This window comes from Giraffa tippelskirchi, chromosome 10 (assembly GCF_054371585.1).
Source record: "Giraffa tippelskirchi isolate mGirTip1 chromosome 10, T2T-mGirTip1v1.2.pri, whole genome shotgun sequence".
In the NCBI taxonomy this organism is placed as follows: Eukaryota; Metazoa; Chordata; class Mammalia; order Artiodactyla; family Giraffidae; genus Giraffa; species Giraffa tippelskirchi.
The window spans coordinates 100454168-100471558 of NC_137284.1; the positions used below are offsets into that span (position 1 = coordinate 100454168).

The 17391-nt window shown below is 38.5% G+C and overlaps 1 protein-coding gene across 1 annotated transcript in view; it reads right to left on the reverse strand.

The window, feature by feature from the left end:
* The window catches only part of FOXP2 (forkhead box P2), a 1512938-nt gene that overhangs the window by 739764 nt on the left and 755783 nt on the right, over positions 1–17391 (reverse strand). Inside the window, exon 6 of the mRNA XM_081537130.1 lies at positions 767–835. The gene's annotated coding sequence lies outside the window, so the exon portion shown is untranslated. The remainder of the gene's footprint in view (positions 1–766; positions 836–17391) is intronic.

Sequence of the window (17391 nt, forward strand, 5' to 3'; positions counted from 1 at the left end):
AAATACCACTACCAGCTGCCACAGAACTCTGCCCAGCTTCTTAAAGTGAAGGAAATCCCATTTCCTTCTAGGAGGTTTACAGCTTTTTAGTCTCAGCTTTGCCAGCATTTCCAGTATGCCAGCTGATATTGGGAATGCTGAGTTAGGCTGCTTCTAGAATATGATGGGCTTCCCCGGTGGCTCAATGGTAAAGAATCCACCTGTAATGCAGAAGATGTGGGTTTGATCCCTGGGTCAGGAAGATCCCTTGGAAGAGGGCATGGCAACCCACTCCAGTTGCTTGGAGAATCCCATGGGCTGAGGAGCCTGGAGGGCTATAGTCCATAGGGTCACAAAGAGTTAGACATGACTGAAGTGAATGAGCACGCACATACACTAGCATATGATACCTATCTGGGTACCATTCCCCAAAGGAAGGTAATATTTCCTTTTGAAATTTTTAAATAATTTCTCCTCAGGTAATGAGCTGTTTGCCTGCTTTATCAAGGGAAGCTACCCACAGGTACTCCATGGTGACTTGTCCTCTAAGGGAGGATCTAGATAGGAGGAATTGTTCAAGGATACAAAAGTCACTCTCTGGCAAGAAAGAATTAGCTGAATAAAACACTCTTCAGCTAAGAAAATATGAGAAACGTCCTCCTAACTAAACCCCTCTCCCAACATATTGATTTCATCTCTCCTGTATTGAGTCTCACAGTAGTAAAAAGAATTGCCCTAAGTTTTTAAGGAATTAACAATGTAGTTGAGAAGACTAAGATCAACTTACCTTAAGAGGAGGAATGCTTTCTTCAGAGTCTCTTCACCCAGAGTTCTCAATTATTTGTTGAGGCAATTGCTGCACAGAGTAAAAAAGAGAAGATAATGTATTAAGTTTCAGATTTGTAAAATGTATAAAAGGCCATTTAAGTTGAGACATACAAATAAATAATAAAGATAAATAAGGCATAGGTGGGCTTTATGACCTGAAAAGGGGACTAGGGTATCATCAAAATAGTGATGAGAGGGAAGAAAAGAAGAGTAGACTGCTATCCTAAAGGAAGTTGATGTTGCTGTTGTTCAGTCACACAGTCGTGTCCAACTCTTTGCGACCCCAAGGATGGCAGCGTGCCTGGCGTCTCTGTCCCTCACCATCTCCAGAAGTCTGCCCAAGTTCATGTTCGTTGCATCGGTGATGCCATCCAGCCATCTCATCCTGTGATGCCCTCTTCTCCTTTTGCCCTCAATCTTTCCCAGCATCAGGGACTTTTCCAATGAGTCGTCTGTTTACATCAGATGACCAAAACACTGAAGCTTCAGCTTCAGCATCAGCATCAGTCCTTCCAGTGAATATTCAGTGTTGATCTCCCTTAAGATTGACTGGTTTGATCTCCTTTCTGTCCAAGGGGCTTTCCGGAGTCTTCTCCAGCACCACAGTTCGAAGCCATCAATTCTTTGGCATTCTGCCTTCTTTACAGTCCAGTTCTCACAACTGTATGGGACCACTGGGAAGTCGACAGCCTTGACTATATGGACCTCTGTCGACAGAGTAATATCTCTGCTTTTCAACACACTGTCTAGGTTTGTCATTGCTTTCCTGCCAAGAAGCAATCGTCTTCTGATTTCATAGCTGCAGTCACCATTCCCAGTGATTTTGGAGCCCAAGAAGAGGAAATCTGTCACTACTTCCACCTTTGCCCTTTCTATATGCCATGCAGTAATGGGGCCAGATGCCATGATCTTAAGTTGTTTTCTTTTTTTTTTAATATTTAGTCTTAAGCTGACCCTTTACTCTCCTCCTTCACTCTCACCAGGAGGCTCTGTAGTTCCTCTTCACTTTCTGCCATTAGAGTTGTATCCTCCACATATATGAGGTTGTTGATGTTTCTACCACCTATCTTGATTCTGGCCTATCTTGACCCTTCATGGACCACTGCCTTGTCATGGTGAAGGGGCTTGTGTAACTCAATGAAGCTATGAGCCATGCCATGCCATATAGGGCCACCCAAGACAGATGTGTCATAGCAGAGAGTTCTGACAAAACGTGATCCACTGGAGGACGCAAACCACCCCAGTATACATGCTGTGAGAACCTCATGAATTGTATAAAGGAAGTTAGGTCTCGTTAAAGATTATGCTGCATGAGATTACCATCAGGTCAGTTCAGTTCAGCCTCTCAGTCACGTCTGACTCTTTGCAACTCCATGGACGGCAGCACACCAGGCCTCCCTGTCCATCGCCAACTCCCGTAGTTTACTCAAACTCATGTCCATTGATTCGGTGATGCCATCCAACCACCTCATCCTCTGTTGCCCCCTTCCCCTCCTGCCTTCAATCTTTCCCAGCATCAGGGTCTTTTCAAATGAGCCATTTCTTCGCATCAGGTGGCCAAAGTACTGGAGTTTCAGCTTCAGCATCAGTCCTTCCAATGAATATTCAGGACTGATTTCCTTTAGGATGGACTAGTCAGATCTCCTTGCAGTCCAAGGGACTCTCAAAAGTCTTCTCTAACACCACAGTTCAAAAGCATCAATTCTTTGGCACATCTTTCTTTATAGTCCAACTCTCACATTCATACATGACTACTGGAAAAACCATAGTTTTGACTAGATGGATCTTTGTTGGCAAAGTACTATCCTTGCTTTTTAATATGCTGTCTAGGTTGGTCATAACTTTCCTTCCAAGGAGTAAGCGTCTTTTAATTTCATGGCTGCAGTCACCATCCGCAGTGATTTTGGAGCCCCCCAAATATAAAATCTTTCACTGTTTCTACTGTTTCCCCATCTATTTGCCATGGAGTGATGGGACTGGATGCCATCATCTTATTTTTCTTAATGCTGAGTTTTAAGCCAACTTTTTCACTCTCCTCTTTCACTTTCATCAAGAGGCTCATTAGTTCTTTGCTTTCTGCCATAAGGGTGGTGTCATCTGCGTATCTGAGGTTATTGATATTTCTCCCGGCAATCTTGATTCCAGCTTGTGCTTCATCCAGCCCAGCGTTTCTCATGATATACTCTGCATATAAGTTAAACAAACAGCCTTAAAAAACTTGGAATAGAACTGCCATATGACGCAGCAATCCCACTGCTGGGCATACACATTGAGGAAACCAGAATTGGAAGAGACGCATGTACCCCAATGTTCATCGCAGCACTGTTTACAATAGCCAGGACATGGAAGCAACCTAGATGTCCATCAGCAGATGAATGGATAGGGAAGCTGTGGTACATATACACAATGGAATATTACTCAGCCATTGAAAAGAATACATTTGAATCAGTTCTGTTGAGATGGATGAAACTGGAGCCCATTATACAGAGTGAAGTAAGCCAGAAAGAAAAACACCAATACAGTATACTAATGCATATATATGGAATTTGAAAGATGGTAACGATAACCCTATATGTGAGACAGAATAAGAGACACAGATGCATAGAACAGTCTTATGGACTCTGAGGGAGAAGGAGAGAGTGGGACGTTCTGGGAGAATAGCATTGAAACATGTATATTATCATATGTGAAACAGAACACCATTCCAGGTTCAATGTATGAGACAAATGCTCAGGGCTGGGGCAATGGGATGACCCAGAGGGATGGGATGGGGAGGGAGGTGGGAGGGGGGTTCAGGATGGGGAACACATGTAAACCCATGGCTGATTCATGTCAATGTATGGCAAAAACCACTACAATATTGTAAAGTAATTAGCCCCCAATTAAAACAAATAAATTTATTAAAAAAAAAAAAGTTAAACAAACAGAGTGACAATATACAGCCTTGACATACTCCTTTCACTATTTGGAACCAGTCTGTTTTTCCATGTCCAGTTCTCACTGTTGCTTCCTGACCTGCATACAGAATTCTCAAGAGGCAAGTCAGGCAGTCTGATATTCCCATCACTTTAAGAATTTTCCAGAGTTTGCTGTGGTCCACACAGTCAAAGGCTTTGGCATAGTCAACAAAGCAGAAGTAGATGTTTTTCTGGAACTCTCTTGCTTTTTCGATGATGCAACGGGTGTTGGCAATTTGATCTCTGGTTCCTCTCCCTTTTCTAAATCCAGCTTGAACATCTGGAAGTTCATGGTTCATGTACTGTTGAAGTCTGGCTTGGAGAATTTTGAGCATTACTTTACTAGCATGTGGGATGAGTGCAATTGTGAAATAGTTTGAGCATTCTTTGGCATTGCCTTTCTTTGGGATTGGAATGAAAACTGACCTTTTCCAGTCCTGTGGCCACTGCTGAGTTTCCCAAATTTTTTGGCATATTGAGTGCAGCACTTTCACAGCATCATCTTTCAGGATTTGAAATAGCTCAACTGGAATTCCATCACCTCCACTAGCTTTGTTAATAGTGATGCTTCCTAAGGCCCACTTGAGTTCCCATTGCAGGATGTCTGGCTCTAGGTTGGTGATCACACCATTGTGATTATCTGGGTCATGAAGATCTTTTTTGTATGGTTCTTCTGTGTATTCTTGCCACTTCTTCTTAGTATCTTCTGCTTTTGTTAAGTCCATAACATATCTGTCCTTTATTGTGCCCATCTTTGCATAAAATATTCCCTTGGTATCTCTAATTTTCTTGAAGAGGTCTCTAGACTTTCCCATTCTATTGTTGTCTACTATTTCTTTGCACTGATCACTGAGGAAGTTTTTCTTATCTCTCCTTGCTCTTCTTTGGAACTCTGCATTCACATAGATATATTTTTCCTTTTCTCCTTTGCTTTTCACTTCTCTTCTATTCACAACTATTTGTAAGGCCTCCTCAGACAACCACTTTGACTTTTTGCATTTCTTTTTCTTGGGGATAGTCTTGATCCCTGCTTCCTGTACAATGTCATGAACCTCTGTCCATAGTTCTTCAGGCACTCTGTCTATCAGATCTAATCTGATAGGTTTCAATAAGTAATGATTGTAATAAGTAATAATGATTCAATAAGTAATGATTCAATAAATAATGATTTGAGAGGTTTCAATAAGTAATGATAAAATCTGTTGTTTATTTTCTATCAATGGAGTTATCTCATTTTAACTTCTCAAAAACCTTATGGGGTGGATATTATAATCCCTGTTTTTTTTACAGATAAGGCTCAGACCACGTAGGTTACTTTCCAAGATCATACCCAAGAATCTGGACTTCAGAGCTGCACTGAAAAAGACTAATGACTTGATGGCTTCTGAGATTTTATATATTGCTACATATTGTGAATTGCTTTGACTTTATGCTTGTGTGTAGGTATATACATACATATAGATGGATAGGTGTTTGGTTCTGCCTCTGATCCTTAAACTAATCTTGTCTCTAATAAGAGAAAATGTATAAGATCCTGGACTCATAACCCAGAGCCTTAACCTTGTCTTCTATCTTTGACTCATTCAGGTCTTATACCTAATATTAAGGACTGAGTTCTCATCTTGTGATCCTCATCCAGGACTTCTTGTCCCTTTTTATTTCCATCTTGGTTATGTGGGCAGCATTCCAGGTCTGCCTTTCGCATACTCTTCTGCTATGAAGTTAAAGTACTCAAGTGTATGAACTCGAATCTTTAATATGTAAATCTTCCAAGTATTCAAATTTACACAAAGCTCAGTTTGATGAAGCCCTCTATCATGTGAGAAAGTAAATCTAAGAAACTTTTCTGATGGTAACATACCAGCTTTGGTGATTGATTGCATCAGTGGAGACAAAGTATTATCTGCATTGTTACTCTCACTTTCTCTCTAGCTAGATAGATGAGATGTTGAACATGAGCCTGCCCCTCATTTCTGTCCTGAATTGTTGGATGAATGTTGATGCCTCCATTTGAGATACAGAAGGAATTAATAATAGAAGATGAGGCCAAGAAAAGGATTAAGAATGAAGCCAGTCTAGCTGGCTGGTGGTGCCATCAACTAAAATAGAAAATCCAATAGAGAAGAATGGGGAGACTATAGTAAATTATAAATGCAATTTTGGACATAATAAATTTAATATGTCTTTGAGAATGAAGGTAAATATATAACTCTTGACTTTAGAAGAGGGTTAGTGTTAGAAAGAAAAATATGGGAGTTATCTGTATGTAATTTTATGTATCTACAGTGGCTGTATTACTGAATTGCTTGAGAGAGGAGAGAACATATTAATTCCCAATAATATTTCAAATTATATCTTAGATAAAAATATGGTTGGTCCTCTGTATCTACAGAGGATGAAGAAATGGTTGATACATAGGGCCAACTATCCCTGGAGAAGGAAATGGCAACCCACTCCAGTACTCTTGCCTGGAAAATCCCATGGATGGAAGAGCCTGGTAGGCTACAGTCCATGATGTCGCAAGGAGTCAGACATGACTGAGTGACTTTACTTTAGGGCCAACTATGGTATACCACTTTATATATGAAATTCCAACATTTTCTGATTTTGGATATCCCCTTGTGAATATTGAGGGATAACTGTAACGGTAATATTTTTCATGTGAAGATTTGTGCTTTCTTATACTTATATACAAGCTAAATAAAATTTTATAATTTTATAATAAATTGGTATTTTTATTGACTATAACTTACAGCCTAAATAAAAGCAGTGTACTTGCTTTGCAAATGTAACATCAACACAAAACCCTTGGCTTGACCAGATTTTTGCCCTAAAGTTCCACTCATGTAAAACTTTGAATCCATCATTGTTTGTGTAACATATAAGTTTTGGGGATTCACTTTTATTAAGATATTCAAGAGTTTGCTGGTTATACAGTCAGTATGTTTTAAGAGGAGTTCTACTTTTATTTACTCTTAAACAGTATATGAGATAATTCACAAGGACAGTAAGTAATTTCTCACTAAAATTATAGAGTGAATAGGAATAGAAATATAGCATTATATGTTTCTGAAATCCAATCTTGTGCCTACTATTTACAATAATACTTGAATTTATAGAATATCATCAATTTAAAAACACTTATAGATAATAATTTCAAACTTTATTAGGTGCTTAACAAAGACAATGTTTGTATTTAGTCATAACACTATATTATTCTATAAGCTAATTTTTCTACTTGTCTCATTTCCATTCATATCATATTACTTTGTATTCAGTTAAAATAAATTTACTTTGCATTAAACTTTGCATTATGGTTGAGAGAAAGAATTTTGATTCAACAAGTAGAGGATGATTTTTTAATTTATATATTTTTTCAGAATTATATTTTGTGAACTTTTCTTACAATATTATGAAATTAAAAATAATGATTATAAACTTACAAACTTAAAAGCACCTATTGGACAGATGATTAAAAGTCTCAGCAATTATTGTAAACAGAATTTTGATTATAAACATTTGTGCCAAAATATATCCTGAAGAAAGTGAAAGTGAAAGTACTAGTCACTCAGTTGTCTCCAACTCTTTGTGACCCTATGGACTATAGCCTGCCAAGCTCCTCTGTTCATGGAATTCTCCAGGCAAGAATACTGGAGTGAATTGTCATTCCCTTCTCCAAAATATAGCCTATTTTATCTATATTCTTTCAATAAGCTTTCTTATACTTGGTCATAATCTTTCAGCAACTTTCTTATCATGAAATAAAAGCATGGTGCTATCTGTGACTGTGAACTACTAGATAGATGAGACATCAATAAAAGAATTAGTCCTGATTTTCTGTGAAATACTTGACTTTAAATCATTTGGAAAATTATTTTTTAACATTATTCAGTGATTGAAACTCATTTCCCTCTAAAATGTGTGTGCTGTACTGCAAGTAAACATTTTTAATAATATGCTTGTATGTTGCTTAATAGTAGGAAGTGTGTCTTTTCCATTTTTTGTAACACGAGGCTTCCCAGATGGCACTGTGGTAAATAATCTGCCTGCCAAAGCAGGTGACAAAAGAGACGTGGGTTCAATCCCCTGGAGAAAGATCCCCTGGAGGAGGAAATGGCAACCCACTCCAGTATTCTTGCCTGGAAAATCCCATGAACAGGGAAGCCTGGCGGGCTACAGTCCATGGGATCACAAAAAGTCAGACATGACTGAGTGACGGCGTGCACAGTGTGTGGCACAATTCTTAACATGTAATAGGTGCTTTATGTCTGTCAACTAATGGAAGAGGCTTTTTTTTTCACATTTATTGAGTAGCATCTGTAATTCTCAAGTTTTCTTGCCCCTGTTGCTGCTTCTTCTCTGGTGATATAAAAATGTTCTCAGTTTAGACAGGAACCAGGACTATACATTTCAAACTGAGCCACTCTTAAAAATATTTTAACAAATATTCCTTTCTTCCTTCTAGATTAAGTCAAAAGTTATCTGTTCTGGAAAACATTTTTAAACTGAAATCAATCATTCACATCTAACTACTCAGTGAGAGTATAATAGGGCCTATATTTTGAACATCATTTATGTAACTTACAGCCTTCCTGAGCTGTATTCCATTAAAGAGATCCTTCTGCTTTGATTTGGTTAAGGTTTCTTCTAAAAAGAATGAAAAGAAAAAGTCTGAGATAATAATTAGTATCAAGAGTAGAATCTGCAGCAAGGCCATACTCTGCATTTCAGTGATTGAGAACTGAACTTTCTAAATTTTATTATCTATTACCAGAATAGACTTAGGAACTTAGTCCATAGATTTTTACATAAGCATTCCAGATATAAAGAGGAGGAGAAAAAGCCTGTCCCTTTCGAGTCCTGAGGAAATGTGTCAAGAAAAGAGAGATGTGGGAGAATATGATAAACAGATATATCCTTTCTATGAGTAAAGCTACCAGTGGGAGCAGAGTGAAACCTTGAATGAGGCCATCACCATTTGGGACTCTGGGTGGAGGTATCCTCATAGTTTTCCTTTCTTTGTATCATCTTAGCTAGGTCTCAGACATAAGAGAGTTATTTTAAAGATACAACCTGAAGTTTTATTTTTTCCAGTTCACTCTTGCTCTTTCCTGTATATTATAGGCCCCCTAGTAGCTAAGTGTCTGACTGATGATGTGTCAAGACTTGGCATTGTGGTGTATTTCTGTGAGTGGATCACCTAGGCTTGTATGGAATGGGGCAGTCAGCTTACTGTTTATAGCAGCAATATGAGCAAAAGTGAGGCTGAACCCAGTAGAGGAGAAATCTACACATTGTAGAGGCCAAAAAAAAAAAAAAAATGGTTCACAGTTTTCTTATTCCCCTCTCAGCCCTGGAGGACCACAGAGCATCCAGAAACTAGGCACTCAAGGAACACAACCAGAAGGCTGGCAGAGCCAGACTACTTCACCAAAGGAAATTTCCACCCCTGTCATCCTGACGCCATACCCAGATGCCCTGTTGGAGAGGAAACTGGGAGGCAGAAAAAGAGTGAGAAATCTGAGAGACATGACAGTTTCCTGCACTTCCTGAATATTACCCAATATATTATTTCAATTGTCCTACTGGATTAAGTCCTAGTTAGTGCTTCTCTGAATAAACCAGAGGAGGGACCTCTTAAAGAAGACCAGACCAGCTACATAAAAAGGAAAGAAATTGTATGCTCTCTAGGAATTAAATTTTGTAACCCAGTTTCATATTTTTATTAGAAAAAAATGAAATTTATTCTCCCCAAATATTTAATTGTACATCTATTCTTTTCATATCTTTTATAGCAAATTATATATATATATATACATACACATATGTGTGTGTGTATATATATATACATATATATATATATATATATCTGTCTTTGTACTAGTCTTTAAGGCTGCTCTACAGAATACCACAAACTAGGTGGCTTCAGGAATAGACATTTACTTTTGCATAGTTCTAGAGCCTAGAAGTCTAAGATCAAGGTGTTAGCAGTATTAGTTTCTGGTGAGACGTCTCTCTTCAGTTAATTCTCACTATTTTCAAATGAACTTTTCTAGGTGTATGGGCTCTTCTGGTGTCTCTTCCTCTACTTATAAGGATGCTAGTCATTTTGGGTGAGGGCCCCACCATTTTGACCTCATTTAACTTTAATTAGCTCCTTAAAAATCATATCTCCAATGCCAGGCAATCTATGGGGTTGCAAAGAGTCAAAAACAACTTAGTGACCAAACAACATTGGAGATATGGTCTTTAAGGAGAAGGAAATAGCAACCCATTCCAGTACTCTTGCCTGGAAAATCCCATGGACAGAGGAGCCTGGTAGGCTGCAGTCCATGGGGTCGCAAAGAGTCCGATAGGACTGAGCAACTTCACTTAAGATTAAATGAGGTCATAAGGGTGGGGCTCTCATCTAAATACAATCACACTGAACATTAGGGCTTCAACATAGGCATTTGGCAGGGAGTAGGGGAAACATGTCATCCCTGGTGGCTCAGACAGTAAAGAATCTGCCTGCAATATAGGAGACCTGAGTTCTATCCCCGGGTCAGAAAGATATCCAGGAGAAGAGAATGGAAACCCACTCCAGTATTCTTGCCTGGGAAATCCCGTGGATAGAAAAGTCTGGTGAGCTACAGTTCACAGGGTCACAAAGAGTCAGACATGACTGAGCTGACTTAACAGGCACGCCTGGGAGGAACACATTCAGTCTATTAATATATTAACTGAAGACAGGAAACTTATCATTATATCCCTAATCCCTAGCATGGTGACTGACACATTTTAAGACACAGATATAAAGAACAGACTTTTGGACTCTGTGGGAGAAGGCGAGGGTGGGATGATTTGAGAGAACAGCATTGAAACATGTATATTACCATATGTGAAACAGATCACCAGTCCAGGTTCGATGCATGAAGCAGGGCACTCAAAGCCAGCGCACTGGGACAACCCTGAGGGATGGGATGGGAGGGATGTAGGAGGGGAGCTCAGGATGGGGGGCACATGTACACCCATGGCTGATTCATGTCAATGTACGGCAAAAACCACTACAATATTGTAAAGTAATTAGCCTCCAATTAAAATAAATAAATAAATTTTTTAAAAGTACTTAATGAATGAAAAACACAAAAGAAAGTAATACATACAAAATGCAGTATAATGTGGTGACTAAGGACACAAACTTTTGAGACTTTTCTTCCAGTTCCAGTTATATCTTTTATCCAAACCTAGTTTTCAAATCTGTAACATAGGCATAATAATAATAATGCCTCTCTTGAATTGTTACAATATTAAATGAGCATGTCTGGTAAGTTATAAGTGCTCAATAAATGTTAGCTATGACTGTTATCATTCGTGCTTCATTTGATCAGCCTGTTTTCATTTGCATGTCAGCCAAAACTGACTTCATTTTTGTCTGAGAAGCAGGATCAGAGCACCCTAGGTTGTAATCAAAAGCTGCAGGCATAGGAGTAGAGGGAGCATGTCATAGAGCCATCATTCTGGGCAGTCATTCTCCAGAGATGGTTGCTGTCTGCTTGGGGGCAATATTTTGGCTCTTGTGATGGGTAATATTCTTAGTGTTTTCAGGCAAAGTGAGGCTGAATTAATTTTAGAACTGACCCACTTACATGTTTTTAAACTTTAGACTACAGCAACTGAACAGCTAAGTTGGACAATTTACAAACTGTATTATGGCTTATATGGAGCAGGCCATTCTCAAAATAGGATCAAGAGGCTCGGAAGCCCAAGTGAGTGGTTCTTGACAGATTCAAGATACCAATTAAATCCTTAACCCTTAGTTGTCTGTTGGAAATCTAACATTTTAGAAGGGGAAGAAAAGAAAACATGCTATAGGCTGTTTGAGGAACAAAAAACAAAAACAAATCAAATCTAGATGTCATAGTGAAAGTCACTCAGTCGTGTCTGACTCTTTGCGACCCCATGAACTATACATTCCATGGAATTCTCTAGGCCAGAATACTGGAGTGGGTAGCTTTTCCCTTCTCCAGGGGATCTTCCCAAACCAGGGATCAAACCCAGGTCTTCCGCATTGCAGGCAGATTCTCTACCAGCTGAGCCACAAAGGAAGCCCAGATTTCATAGAACTGTTATCAAATAAATAGAAGTTTAGGAAAGTTTCAATTACACTGAACTAACTTGCCAAATTTTGATTTTAAAATTTTAATTAACTCAGTAAATGTGCAGCCTCTTCAAGTGTTCAGGGAATGGAATAAGACGGACAATGTGAAAATATCTCTATGTCTTCAAAGAGCTGAGACTTATACAGAAAGTTTATCCATTTTTCTTATATTACAAAACTCATAACCATATAAACTTTACATGTATATTATCACAAAGAACTAGTATATATAGAAGGAAATTTAAAGACATTAGAATTTTTTCTCATCAACCAAACTAAAGAATAAATTTACTTCATAAATCCCATGCTAGGATTTATTTATTGGCAAATAGTTTCTTCTTGTCAAAATTCTATGAGGATCTGATTTTCTAAGCCTATTAAAAATAATAGGAAAATCAATAATGATTTAGTGAACAACTTCATTCTACTTCAATATCCTTCATATAAAATGAATGAGAACATTCCATTTGACCACTTATTGAAAGAGAAATAAAGTCATAATCTATTGACATAGAATCAATGTCTCCTGTTTTGCCTTGGCCTTGCTGTTTTATCTAAAGCAAGTAGATACTACCTTGTGAAAATATTTTGGTTTAAATACATCCATTTTTAAATTAATCAGTCTTTCTAGTCAACTAAAGAGAGCCACAAAAGGGACACTTAAGCTCTGCCAACATTTTGTAAATACTGTGGCCAAAAATCCTGGAGTTTATCAATAGCACTGGATCAATATCTGATTGTGGATCATATTTTGATAGTATGTTACTAGCAACAGTTGTACGTAGTTCTTCTAATACAAGGTGTCACCAATTTTAAGGACATGAGTTTGAGTAAGCTCTGGGAATTGGTGATGGACAGGGAAGCCTGGCGTGGTGCTGTCCGTGGGGTTGCAAAGAGTCGGACACGACTGAGAGACTGAACTGAACTAAATAAAAGGAATTAAAACATTGCTTCAAGGATATGTTCATAGTTATTGAATTTATTAACAGTTATTATCTATATTATGTGAGAAATAGTTCAAAAATACTCACCAATATAGACTAAAACCATTAATTACTAATTATTTATGGAGCTGATTGCCTAAAAGCATTTATCAATGACAAGACAAAAAAATCTATAATTAAAAAATGGAAGCATAAATGCCATTCAAATTTAAAATTACTGAAAAATTAATACAAACACTTCTGCAAGTGGAGGCTGTTTTCATTATTAAAGGAGAAATCATGGTATAATAATTCACTTCTTTATTAAAATATCAGTATCCCACATCTTTTATCTCCCTTGCAAAAAATAACTTTGAAAACTAAAATCACATCAGTTCTCAACTTTGTGTTTTTATAGCTGTTAAAAAGAAAAGTGCTATATGACTTGTAAGCTTGATGAAAAATTTAATCTATACTAGCTGTAAAGTTGCACAAGATATTTTTATAAGTTTTTTAGGTAAATGAATTAAAGGTCCAAATGGCAGAAATTTACTTAAGGACTCTAGAACATCAACATTAAACTCTCCTCTGCCTTGAGCCCTGCCATGTTTTTAGTCCCTAACCTATTTTCAGTCCTGTCTTTGTTCTTAGGATATATTTCAAACTCTACATGAAGACCTTACAGGGAGTCCTGGCATGGAGCATGCCTTCCACATGCTGGGCAAATAGAACCCACTGTAATTATCTCTATTTTATAATGGATGAAACTGAGATGCAGAAAGGTTAAGCCATTTGTGAGAAACCACATATAAGTAAGCATTCTTTGAGATGGAGATAGAAACCTTTAATCAAGAAGAGGTTAAAATGTCATGATTCCAAATCTGAAATAGATGGTCTGAAATGGCAGATTCTTAAGAGAGAATAATTAAAGGAGTTGATGCCTCATTGTCTTTAACGATATTCCTTGCTGTTCCATCAAATCACTGAATAGATAAGAGGTGAGCAATAAGTTTCAAGCTGATCTTTTGTGTAGCCAGATAATTTAGACTAAAGCTCGTAGGGATGGCATGGAAAGTATATTCACCTGCCTGGCTTCCAACTCCTCAACTTTCAGTAGAGGGTGAGTGAGTGACACTTAGACACATAGAGTGGATTAAAATAACTCTGTATTTTGATTTCCTTTTTGGAATTTACAGTGTCAGGCCACAGGCCATGTACGTTGATTGTAGTAATCTGAGCCTTGGAAACAGAGATTGCTATGCCACCTCTGAATTTTAGACTGGGCAAATGAACTTTATTTATATGCTATTTTCACTTCACCTATGTTAAGAAGACTTAACCCATAATGCTACAATATAAGATGGTTAGACCTTACTCTTTGCATAGTGATTATAATTTCAGTTGTTTAAGAGTGGAAGAAAATATTACCTTCCAAGCAGGCTAGGACATTTTTATTCACACTTCTCTTCATGTCTGGGAAAGATCTGGATCAGAAACCTTGTAAACCTCCCACCCCCAATTTAAATTGTGATTAGTCTCCTGGGGAAAAGAAATAGGCTAGCCCTAAATTTAAAATTTTTACAAGCAGGTGGAAGTAGTGGCAGTATGTGTTTATCACATCTCTTCTAACAATTCTAACTCCATAATATCAGTTTTTAATGGATCGTTTCCCTTATGCCTTTATGAAAGGGAAAACTGAAAGTGAAAGTTGCTCAGTAGTATCCAACTCTTTGCGACCCTATGGACTATACAGTTCATGGAATTCTCTAGGCCAGAATACTGGAGTGGGCAGCCTTTCCCTTCTCTAGGGGATCTTCCCAACCCAGGGATAGAACCCAGGTCTCCTGCATTGCAGGCATATTCTTTACTCACTGAGCTATCAGGGAAGCCCCTTATGCCTTTATATTATATTTAAAATTATGCTTGAAAATGATCTAATGTTAGCACACTTGTCTATGGATTCAAAACTGTTTTCTTTTGTACTCTACTGTTCTTTAAAGTTTCTTTTTTTCTTTTGAGAAGTGCATATAATACATGAGGCAAATTTATCCCTTAGGGCCTCTTACATAAGTAAGTATGGTAAATAGCTTCATATATATGAGACTGTCTATAATGACTGATTAATATCTTGTGTGCTCAGTCACTCAGTCATGTCTGACTCTTTGAGACCCCATGAACTGTAGCTGGCCAGGCTCCTCTGGCCATGTAATTTTCCAGGCAAGAATACTGGAGTAGGTTGTCATTTCCTTTTCCAGCAGGATTAATACTTTAACAAATGTTTATTGTTGACTCTTTTAAAAGGGTTTTTTCAGAAAGATAAAAAGCACTCTCTTTTAGACTCCAGATAGGCAGTGGAAATATCACCTCCAAGCGGGGATAAGCAGAAAAATGACATATCCCTATTGTAGAAAACCTTTATCAATTGTGGAATCACCTTTGGATTCTCTCATTGTCATGGAATATGATAATTATCCCAGTGTGGTTTACTTTGATTAAGAGGATAGATACCACTTCCTTTAAGGGGACTTGATTGATTCTCAGAGTTGCATTGTATAGAACATTCCTGTCTTATGTACAGATACAGTAAAAATGTCTAGAAAAGAAGGGTTCAGCTGTGACTGATCAGGAAGATACCTTCAGAAAGGGCACAGGGAACCATTTCAAGCAATTATCTTAATTATTAAACAAGATCTACTTAGTAAGTTTGAGGGGAAAGACAACTGATTTGTGAGCCAGCCAACCAAGTGCTGGCTTTGCCTATGCTGCTTGCTCAGTTCAGTTCAGTTTAGTCACTCAGTCGTGTCCAACTCTGCAACCCCATGAATCGCAGCATGCCAAGCCTCTCTGTCCATCACCAACTCCCAGAGTTTACCCAACTCATATCCATCAAGTCGGTGACGCCATCCAGTCATCTCATCCTCTGTCGTCCCCTTCTCCTCCTGCCCCCAACCCTTCCCAGCATTAGGGTCTTTTCCAATGAGTCAATTCTTCGCATGAGGTGGCCTAACTATTGGAGTTTCAGCTTCAACATCAGTCCTTCCAATGAACACCCAGGACTGATCTCCTTTAGGATGGACTGGTTGGATCTCCTTGCAGTCCAAGGGACTCTCAAGAGTCTTCTCCAACACCACAGTTCAAAAGCATCAATTCTGTGGCGCTCAGCTTTCTTCACCATCCAACTCTCACATCCATACATGACCACTGGAAAAACCATAGCCTTGACTAGACGGACTTTTGTTGGCAAAGTAATGTCTGCTTTTAAATATGCTATCTAGGTTGGTCATAACTTTCCTTCCAAGAAGTAAGCGTCTTTTAATTTCATGGCTGCAATCACCATCTGAGGTGATTTTGGAGCCCAAAAACATAAAGTCTGACACTGTTTCCACTGTTCCCCATCCATTTTCCATGAAGTGATGGGACCAGATGCTATGATCTCAGTTTTCTGAATGTTGAGCTTTAAGCCAACTTTTTCACTCTCCTCTCTAACTTTCATCAAGAGGCTTTTTAGTTCCTCTTCACTCTCTGCCATAAGGGTGGTGTCATCTGCATATCTGAGGTTATTGATATTTCTCCCAGCAATCTTGATTCCAGCTTGTGTTTCTTCCAGCCCAACATTTCTCATGATGTACTCCGCATATAAGTGAAATAAGCAGGGTGACAATATACAGCCTTGACGGACTCCTTTTCCTATTTGAAACCAATCTGTTGTTCCATGTCCAGTTCTAACTGTTGTTTCCTGACCTGCATACAGGTTTCTCAAGAGGCAGGTCAGGTGGTCTGGTATTCCCTTCTCTTTCAGAATTTTCCAGTTTATTGTGATCTACACAGTCAAAGGCTTTGGCATAGTCAACAAAGCAGAAATAGATGTTTTTCTGGAACTCTCTTGCTTTTTCAATGATCCAGCAGATGTTGGCAATTTGATCTCTGCTTCCTCTGCCTTTTTTAAAACCAGCTTGAACATCTGAATATTCACGGTTCGTGTATTGCTGAAGCCTGGCATGGAGAATTTTTAGCATTACTGTACTAGCATGTGAGATGAGTGCAATTGTGCGGTAGTTTGAGCATTCTTTGGCATTGCCTTTCTTTGGGATTGGGATGAAAACTGACCTTTTTCAGTACTGTGGCCACTGCTGAGTTTTCCAAATCGCTGGCATATTGAGTGCAGCACTTTCACAGTGTCATCTTTCAAGATTTGAAATAGCTCAACTGGGATCCCATCATCTCCACCAGCTTTGTTTGTAGTGATGCTTTCTAAGGCCCACTTGACTTCACATTCCAGGATGTCTGGCTCTAGGGGAGTGATCACACCTTCGTGATTATCTGGGTCGTGAAGATCTTTTTTGCACAGTTCTTCTGTGTATTCTTGCCACCTCTTCTTAATATCCTATGCTTCTGTTAGGTCCATACCATTTGTGTCCTTTATCGAGCCCATCTTTGCATGAAATTTTCCCTTGGTATCTCTTATTTTCTTGAAGAGATCTCTAGTCTTTCCCATTCTGTTATTTTCCTCTCTCTTTGCATTGATCGCTGAGGAAGACTTTCTTATCTCTCCTTGCTATTCTTT